At 39.9% G+C, this 10,103-nt stretch overlaps 1 protein-coding gene and 1 long non-coding RNA gene across 3 annotated transcripts in view; one reads left to right on the top strand and one right to left on the bottom strand.

Annotated features, from left to right (window-relative positions):
* Positions 1-478: 478 nt before the first annotated feature.
* Positions 479-1,718, bottom strand: LOC145225415 (uncharacterized). Its single transcript, XR_013859888.1, has 4 exons — positions 1,552-1,718; positions 1,224-1,295; positions 1,094-1,136; positions 479-722 (listed from the first exon to the last, which is right to left on the bottom strand). It is a non-coding gene; the product is annotated as an uncharacterized LOC145225415 (long non-coding RNA).
* A 4,322-nt stretch (positions 1,719-6,040) lies between these two features.
* Positions 6,041-10,103, top strand: part of LOC145224734 (mitogen-activated protein kinase-binding protein 1-like) — a 179,639-nt gene continuing 175,576 nt past the window's right edge. Inside the window, exons 1-5 of one of the 2 annotated variants that reach the window (XM_080091311.1) lie at positions 6,041-6,443; positions 6,597-6,800; positions 7,568-7,755; positions 8,520-8,587; positions 8,853-9,771. The gene's annotated coding sequence lies outside the window, so the exon portion shown is untranslated. Of the gene's footprint in view, positions 6,444-6,596; positions 6,801-7,028; positions 7,143-7,567; positions 7,756-8,519; positions 8,588-8,852; positions 9,772-10,103 lie in introns of those variants that run through there. The other variant, XR_013859732.1, reaches the window with a different exon arrangement.

The following is a 10,103-nucleotide window of genomic DNA, read 5'->3' as shown; positions in this document are numbered from 1 at the left end:
CTCATCTATATATATTGGCTATATATACATGTCTATATATATTAGAGTACTTGTCTATCTGTATTAATACACTATGTGACCGTTTTAACAATCACTGTTGTCATCTTCAGTGCAGATTGTTGATCGAATAAGATCCGGGTATACATAGCACTTAGGAGAAAAAGGTGAATGCATGGTGTGTTGAGTGATACACAAACAACAACACGCAACTTGCCATTAGATGGGTAGCGTTGACGAAAAGATAAGTACCGGAGATATGGGTGATTGTTGAAACGTCTGCACGATGTATATACACAAGTACTCTGACAGTTATGTTTTTAATTAATTGACTTTTCGTAGTAAAGTCCGTGCGAGTACGCAGTAAACCTTCATCACTTCGCAGAAACGTTTCAGTGCGGGCTTCGTTTTCTTACTCAGTTAGCGAAATAAACTCAACTCAAGAACATTGCTTTACCTCAATCATTTTTGTCAAGAATACTTGTTGTATTATGTCAAGATACTTTATTAAGCAAACACACTCGTAATAAATGCATCGGTTAAATAAATTCCCTATTTTGGGTGTCAAACGTCATTTCACGTTGACATGTGCAAGAATATAAGCAGATTTAAAAAAATATGTTTTCAGGGGAAATATTGTTTAATGATGTTTCCAGTAATGTTGGTTTAATCATCTTTACGAGCACGAGATTTTTTCTTCTTTCCAGCCTTGGACCAATCAGTGTCTAAAAAGAATCACAGTTAGCCTAAGTTTCCTGTAAAATATGTAATTCGCCGAACCCCTTCGGTTCGAAGCCAAATATTCGGCCAAACGGCCAAATAATTTTGGCCGAATTTCGGCAAACCTAACCTAATGGGAAAGCATGACCAAACAGATGTCTAAAAACGAATCATACGTTAGTAATGCAAGTCAAGTCGCTAATCAACATACATCAGTCAAAGTCGAAAAGTTCGGTTTTGGTCGAATTTTTACAAAAGTTCAGGCTGAAACCGAAATATCACCAACACGGCATATTCGACCGGAATTAAACTTTCTGTTCTTTAAAAATCAAATGCAAACGTTTATTACTAAATTTGTAGGAACTTAAATATTTACCTCCTGTTTGGTTTTGCTCTGCTGGCAAAATTTCCTGAGTAACCTATAAATAATAAAAAAGTATTGTAATTTTGTTATTTTTGCATATTTTGTGGGCTAAATAGCTAATTTTTGATGGATTTTAGGCTACCTTTTCTTTGACAGTTTCAACCTGTTCCACAGCATCTTCATTGTCTTTGCCTGTCAGATCAGTTTCAGTACCCTGAAAAAAAATGCAACCGATAAATGACTGTTTTTACATTCATATTATTCTTAAGTAGCCTACACAATGCTTTTTAATTATTCTAAGCACAAAAATTTAAGCCAGTATTTGCATGTAAGACAATTTCTTTTATTATATCGTCAGGTCGTCAGAAAATTTTTCCAGTTTTTCGTCAAAATATTATTTTTAAATGTAAAAAAATTAGAGAATCGGGATAATTGTAAATGGAAAAAAAAACACTATAACATCAATTTACGTTAATAGAGTCTTGTGAGTTGGCTGGTTTCTTCTTACGGCGTCGGCGTTGTTTTTTATTCACATTTTGATTGGCTGATGATCCAAAATTGGGACCAGCTCCGACCACCGAGGTTTGAGCGTTTCCTGAAGCTTGTTGACCATTAGGTGGCGCCACATGGGCCCGATCATCGTACACTTGGTAACAAACGGGTACGTACGACTCTACACAAGGCCGACATGCCTCAACTAAATTGTCTGCTGAGAGAAAAGTAATCAAGCGATCGACTTGAAATTGCTCATCAGCCTTCTTGAGGCTTGTATCTATTTTTTACCGTCTTTGCCGACTTCGAATTCCAAAAAATGACTTTGTGACGTCACAATTACCATTTTTAAAAAAGGTCCTTTGGGAGAGGGGGCACTGTGCAGCGCCCTCCGGTGACATATCTACCGGGGGTGCATCAATCGACGGTAGGGGCCCTAAGGTTTCTTGCGTTGGCTCCCGCTTGTAGCTAGCTCGTCGCAAAGCCGAGATGTAGGCGCTCAAAGATGACCGTTTTTACGTACGATTCTACACTTGGTAACAAACGGGTACGTACGACTCTACACAAGGCCGACATGCCTCAACTAAATTGTCTGCTGAGAGAAAAGTAATCAAGCGATCGACTTGAAATTGCTCATCAGCCTTCTTGAGGCTTGTATCTATTTTTTACCGTCTTTGCCGACTTCGAATTCCAAAAAATGACTTTGTGACGTCACAATTACCATTTTTAAAAAAGGTCCTTTGGGAGAGGGGGCACTGTGCAGCGCCCTCCGGTGACATATCTACCGGGGGTGCATCAATCGACGGTAGGGGCCCTAAGGTTTCTTGCGTTGGCTCCCGCTTGTAGCTAGCTCGTCGCAAAGCCGAGATGTAGGCGCTCAAAGATGACCGTTTTTACGTACGATTCTACACTTGGTAACAAACGGGTACGTACGACTCTACACAAGGCCGACATGCCTCAACTAAATTGTCTGCTGAGAGAAAAGTAATCAAGCGATCGACTTGAAATTGCTCATCAGCCTTCTTGAGGCTTGTATCTATTTTTTACCGTCTTTGCCGACTTCGAATTCCAAAAAATGACTTTGTGACGTCACAATTACCATTTTTAAAAAAGGTCCTTTGGGAGAGGGGGCACTGTGCAGCGCCCTCCGGTGACATATCTACCGGGGGTGCATCAATCGACGGTAGGGGCCCTAAGGTTTCTTGCGTTGGCTCCCGCTTGTAGCTAGCTCGTCGCAAAGCCGAGATGTAGGCGCTCAAAGATGACCGTTTTTACGTACGATTCTACACTTGGTAACAAACGGGTACGTACGACTCTACACAAGGCCGACATGCCTCAACTAAATTGTCTGCTGAGAGAAAAGTAATCAAGCGATCGACTTGAAATTGCTCATCAGCCTTCTTGAGGCTTGTATCTATTTTTTACCGTCTTTGCCGACTTCGAATTCCAAAAAATGACTTTGTGACGTCACAATTACCATTTTTAAAAAAGGTCCTTTGGGAGAGGGGGCACTGTGCAGCGCCCTCCGGTGACATATCTACCGGGGGTGCATCAATCGACGGTAGGGGCCCTAAGGTTTCTTGCGTTGGCTCCCGCTTGTAGCTAGCTCGTCGCAAAGCCGAGATGTAGGCGCTCAAAGATGACCGTTTTTACGTACGATTCTACACTTGGTAACAAACGGGTACGTACGACTCTACACAAGGCCGACATGCCTCAACTAAATTGTCTGCTGAGAGAAAAGTAATCAAGCGATCGACTTGAAATTGCTCATCAGCCTTCTTGAGGCTTGTATCTATTTTTTACCGTCTTTGCCGACTTCGAATTCCAAAAAATGACTTTGTGACGTCACAATTACCATTTTTAAAAAAGGTCCTTTGGGAGAGGGGGCACTGTGCAGCGCCCTCCGGTGACATATCTACCGGGGGTGCATCAATCGACGGTAGGGGCCCTAAGGTTTCTTGCGTTGGCTCCCGCTTGTAGCTAGCTCGTCGCAAAGCCGAGATGTAGGCGCTCAAAGATGACCGTTTTTACGTACGATTCTACACTTGGTAACAAACGGGTACGTACGACTCTACACAAGGCCGACATGCCTCAACTAAATTGTCTGCTGAGAGAAAAGTAATCAAGCGATCGACTTGAAATTGCTCATCAGCCTTCTTGAGGCTTGTATCTATTTTTTACCGTCTTTGCCGACTTCGAATTCCAAAAAATGACTTTGTGACGTCACAATTACCATTTTTAAAAAAGGTCCTTTGGGAGAGGGGGCACTGTGCAGCGCCCTCCGGTGACATATCTACCGGGGGTGCATCAATCGACGGTAGGGGCCCTAAGGTTTCTTGCGTTGGCTCCCGCTTGTAGCTAGCTCGTCGCAAAGCCGAGATGTAGGCGCTCAAAGATGACCGTTTTTACGTACGATTCTACACTTGGTAACAAACGGGTACGTACGACTCTACACAAGGCCGACATGCCTCAACTAAATTGTCTGCTGAGAGAAAAGTAATCAAGCGATCGACTTGAAATTGCTCATCAGCCTTCTTGAGGCTTGTATCTATTTTTTACCGTCTTTGCCGACTTCGAATTCCAAAAAATGACTTTGTGACGTCACAATTACCATTTTTAAAAAAGGTCCTTTGGGAGAGGGGGCACTGTGCAGCGCCCTCCGGTGACATATCTACCGGGGGTGCATCAATCGACGGTAGGGGCCCTAAGGTTTCTTGCGTTGGCTCCCGCTTGTAGCTAGCTCGTCGCAAAGCCGAGATGTAGGCGCTCAAAGATGACCGTTTTTACGTACGATTCTACACTTGGTAACAAACGGGTACGTACGACTCTACACAAGGCCGACATGCCTCAACTAAATTGTCTGCTGAGAGAAAAGTAATCAAGCGATCGACTTGAAATTGCTCATCAGCCTTCTTGAGGCTTGTATCTATTTTTTACCGTCTTTGCCGACTTCGAATTCCAAAAAATGACTTTGTGACGTCACAATTACCATTTTTAAAAAAGGTCCTTTGGGAGAGGGGGCACTGTGCAGCGCCCTCCGGTGACATATCTACCGGGGGTGCATCAATCGACGGTAGGGGCCCTAAGGTTTCTTGCGTTGGCTCCCGCTTGTAGCTAGCTCGTCGCAAAGCCGAGATGTAGGCGCTCAAAGATGACCGTTTTTACGTACGATTCTACACTTGGTAACAAACGGGTACGTACGACTCTACACAAGGCCGACATGCCTCAACTAAATTGTCTGCTGAGAGAAAAGTAATCAAGCGATCGACTTGAAATTGCTCATCAGCCTTCTTGAGGCTTGTATCTATTTTTTACCGTCTTTGCCGACTTCGAATTCCAAAAAATGACTTTGTGACGTCACAATTACCATTTTTAAAAAAGGTCCTTTGGGAGAGGGGGCACTGTGCAGCGCCCTCCGGTGACATATCTACCGGGGGTGCATCAATCGACGGTAGGGGCCCTAAGGTTTCTTGCGTTGGCTCCCGCTTGTAGCTAGCTCGTCGCAAAGCCGAGATGTAGGCGCTCAAAGATGACCGTTTTTACGTACGATTCTACACTTGGTAACAAACGGGTACGTACGACTCTACACAAGGCCGACATGCCTCAACTAAATTGTCTGCTGAGAGAAAAGTAATCAAGCGATCGACTTGAAATTGCTCATCAGCCTTCTTGAGGCTTGTATCTATTTTTTACCGTCTTTGCCGACTTCGAATTCCAAAAAATGACTTTGTGACGTCACAATTACCATTTTTAAAAAAGGTCCTTTGGGAGAGGGGGCACTGTGCAGCGCCCTCCGGTGACATATCTACCGGGGGTGCATCAATCGACGGTAGGGGCCCTAAGGTTTCTTGCGTTGGCTCCCGCTTGTAGCTAGCTCGTCGCAAAGCCGAGATGTAGGCTCTCAAACATTCCCTCATATCGTTTACTTTTTCTGATGTTGTGTATTGGTAATCCCCTTTTGTGTTAATACATCAACAAATGAAACTCATTGATGTGTGAAGGAGCCCAATATCGTCATAATTCTTGGCGCCATAGAAAGATTATGATTCGTAATTATTTTTTGTTGTTTTTTGGTCAATATTGTTTATTGTAATGTTAATTATTGTGAGCATTTGTGGAATTAAGTATTATTTTACACTAATTGCAACTTATAATATCATTTTTTATCAATTTAGTCTAATGCTAGCTCTCTTGTGGGTTTATCAACACTAATTTGTAATTTGGTGTTGTACCTAACTTTTGTTCGGTGGTTTATTTCGACCTTATTGCAACAGTGGTTGGCAAGGCTTCGCATCAGTGACGTCAATTTTTTTGATGTTGTTAAAAACAGGGTTAATGACGTCATAGATACGCAAAATTTTGCATGACGTCATCATATGACCTAAACTATGTTGTGACGTAATTTCATGATTTTGTGACGTCATTAACCTATGTACGTACAATTGTACACTAGACCCGATTTTTTTTATATTATCCGTTGAATACGTTTAAGGTTAACTTATTACCATTTTTCATCAAAAATAATCGTTTTGCAAAATCCATTTTTTGAATTAACAGTTTGCATAACAGTGCTTTGTCAATTTAGTGATCGAAGCCGTGTAAGTTGATTGAAAAACACTGTCAAAACTAGTAAGTCAGGCCAGCATTATTGCTTTTTCGATGTATCATGTACCAGTAAAAAGATGTACACAAAAACTATTTTTTCTTTCGTATTTTACTGGTATTTCTTAGCGTTTGTTTGAAGGTACGTGGTGGCTGGGTTCTGGCGTAACTATAATAATTATGTTGCCTGCACTAGATTAGATATATACTGTGTGTTTGCCATTTTTTAGGTGATCTTGTGATTTTTCGACAAACCTTGGAATTTTTGGTAAGTGATGAACCTTGGGATATTTTAAAATTTTCAGTGGCAGCTCTGTGACCCTGTTTTACAGTTTACTAAGAAACTTTTCTGCCTTGTACGAACTTTAACTTGTACCTTATGTTTTGTCAGGTTTCTATTAATATTCAATTCATTCCAAAGATCTGAATTGCAACAGAGAGAATGGTATCCAAACTTTGTCTTCTACTTTAGCCCAAATTATGACAATATTGGGTGCTATTTTTCCATTGCCAGTCACCTACCTTATATCACTGTCCTGTGAAGATGCAGCTGGTGGGCTTGGACGGCTGAGGCAGTTTTTTCGTTCTAAGCAAAGACTTTAGAACAACATTCAACATCTGAAAGGTGGGCATGTGTGTTGTAGTTTTCTACTGTTTAGCTGTTAGCCTTGGAACAGTACTATACAGCCGAATTATGTCCAATTTGTACCTAGTTCGAAATGCCTGTGTGATAATTTGGATTTTCTCTTGTATCCTATATGCTGTAAAATTTAGGGATACAAATATGATATAGAATCAAATGCATTTAGTGCTATGATTTGATCTTAAATTTATATTGTTGATTTTGTTTTAGGTTTGAGATGTTGGCTAACCCGCTGAGGCATACACTTATGATACCAATTAGAAAACTGATGGATATTATTTTTTTGAAGACAGCACAGCATCTATTAATGATTTATTTTAATGTGAGGTGATATGTTACCTTTTATTTGTTTGATTTTAATGTATATGCTACATGGTTTGGAGTAGCATGCTCTTATCCATTATAAAGCTCTTTGAATGAGACATGATACTGCTGGTTGACTTTTTGATGACAGTGAGCCCGGTATCAGTAAATGCCTCAGTAGCAAGCAAAATGTGTATGTATATTATAGTTTTTGACTCAGTTAGGCGATGGGGCTGTAGGTACATACAGAGCATTTTAAGACTCATTGATTTATTCATAGTATAAATCATTAGTTGAGTGTTTCTTGGCACATGTAGGTTTTTCAACCAGTGTCCTCAAATATTTAAGAGGCTCCTAGGTGGATTTTTGGCGAATAGTACCATAACACATTATCTCGCTAAACAGGTTTTGTTTGCCTTATCTACTGCTCTTCGTATATGTTGCAGGTGGCCACATAAGTTCAATTCGCTTTCCATGTGAGCTGTTGTCTTTGCTGGATGCAGGAGGTGGAAGAAATCATTGCAATGAACTCCTTTGGGCTACAAAATACAGTGCTTTTGCTGCATGGTCAGAAGTATCCACCAGCGTATGTACACAAAAATGCTGTCTTTGCAATTTCGAACAGCTATCCTAGGTAACTACTGTAAAATGACCTTTATACAATTAGTCTTTTTCCTGTTTTTTTTGTAGTGTAATGTTTATGTGTTGTACCTAAACAAATCCCACAGCCTGGCAATGAGTTGTGGCAAACATATTGTCAACTTCTGCTTTAGAGTGTAGAAAACAAATATAGGATCAATGCATTTACTGCTTTGATTAGATCAGTGGTTCTTAACCTTTTTTCTGTTGTTACCCACAAAATGTTTTGATGGATATCAATTACCCCTTTTTAAAAAAATATCACCTAACATTTTTGGGGTCTAAATTATCCTTACTACTACAAAGGAAACAAATGCTACCTCATGCCTATGATGCCTATCACTAACTGGACTATACCGTCAATTGTATATGAAACAGATGTTTACGAGAGACTCTAGTTCTAGTTTGATGACATCACAAATAGCATGGTTATGAGTGAAACATATTGAGACTGTTAGAGTAGAAGTGCATAACAACATTTGCCATCGAAGTTACTTCTTTTTTATTTTGAAAACGTTGCAGGACGCAGAGAAATTTATTTAGTTTGACTTTTTATTGAATTATTTTGAATAAATTTTACCCTCATTACAAAATTTTTGCTGGTTACAATAATGATAATTAAGAATCTAAAAATAACTATAACAGAAAATCTATGTTACCCCTTTCAAAATGCCAAATTACCACTTTGGGGGTAACTACCCACAGGTTAAGAACCACTGGATTAGATCCTAAATTTATATATTGTTGATTTTGTTTTAGGTTTGAGATATTAGCTAACTTCTTTGTTTTGGAAGACAGCACAGCATCTTTTAATTAGGAATTTTAATGTGAGGTGATATGTCAACTTTTATTTGTTTGATTTGAATGTATATACTACATGGTTTGGAATAAAATACTCTTGGAGTAGCATGTTTATCGAAAGCATTCATGACCCCCACTAAAATGGTAAACAACCCTATCTTAGGTTGCAACACATAGGTTAAACACCACTGGTGTAGATTCTGCTCAAACCATTGGTAGCTGTTGTTTTTTTGTTGTTTGATGCACAGGTATATTTTCCTATTAGATGTTAAACTTTTCTGTTTTTAACAGGTTTGTTTGGTCACATGATCCAACATGTGTTCATCCAGATTACAAGTGACATCCATCATGAGTCTTTTATGCAAGCCTGATATAGAAAAGATTGGATTATTATGGGTCCCTTTCCCTGAAGGGGACACATATTGATTTTACTCAAAATGTTTTTGTTTTTTTCTTCTTTTTTCTTCTACCCAAAGTTTGTCCGATTCTTTTTTTTCGTTTAATTTTTGATGGCTTTTCCTGAAACTTATACAGATGGTAGATATAGTTATGTTAATGTGCATCCCACTTTGTTTGTCCGGATAATCGTAGTATTTACCCCACCAGCCCCCTAAAATGGGTGAGTTTGTGAACAATGTCAGAATTGGCTAAAATTTGGATAGCTTATAAAGTATGCCAATTATCGTTATTGCACCATTGCAGTTCGGGGGTTGTTAACAGCCCTTTGACTTTCAACTTTGCATATGTGGGGACCCATGAGTTTTTGCCTGCAGAAACAACCAAGGTTATAAAAGACGATGGCTAATATGGGACCCAATACAAAAAAAGGATAGGAAATTAATGTATGTTTTAAAAATAGATCATAGTGTATGTGCAAGAGCAATGTGTTCTAAGCCACCCTTCTAGTTTTCTGTTGTTTAATGCCCCAATGTATTCCTTTGAGATGTTAAACTTTTCTGTTTTTAACTGGTTTGCTTGGTCACATGATCCAACATGTGCTCATCTAAACATTTTTTGTTTGCCTTACCTACTTCTCTTTGCATGTATTGTAGGTGACCACATAAGTTCCATTCGCTTTCCATGTGAGCTGTTGTCTTAGCAGGATGCAGTGGTGATGCAGGATATGGAAGGAATCATTGCAATAAAAAGTGCTTTTGCTGCATGATCAGAAGTATACACACAAAAATGTTGTCCTTGCAATTTGACACAGGTAACCTAGGTAGCTCCTGTAAACTATACCCATTTTTGTATTTATTTTCAGTGTTTATGTGTTGCCCACAAACAAATCCCACAGCCTGTTCTTGGAAACTCTTTGGCACACTGCCTGGCATACAAATGCAAATTTCATACTCGCGTCAGTTTGTGCAACTGCTCAGCCAAGCACCGAGCATCAAAACATCCGTGCTCGGTACCGAGTACTCGGGTTCTAGCTCGGCTTGGCCCATCCCTTGCCAATAAGGTATATTAAGAACGACCTGATTTAATCGCGTAAATAGTCGTGCCCCCGAAAAACAGTATGAAGTTTGCTTGTCATTTCCGTTT

Source organism: Phallusia mammillata, chromosome 4 (genome assembly GCF_965637545.1).
Source record: "Phallusia mammillata chromosome 4, kaPhaMamm4.hap1.1, whole genome shotgun sequence".
Taxonomy (NCBI): Eukaryota; Metazoa; Chordata; class Ascidiacea; order Phlebobranchia; family Ascidiidae; genus Phallusia; species Phallusia mammillata.
The sequence above is the reverse complement of the archived record's forward strand: the minus strand, read 5'-3'. Positions and strand labels throughout refer to the sequence as shown.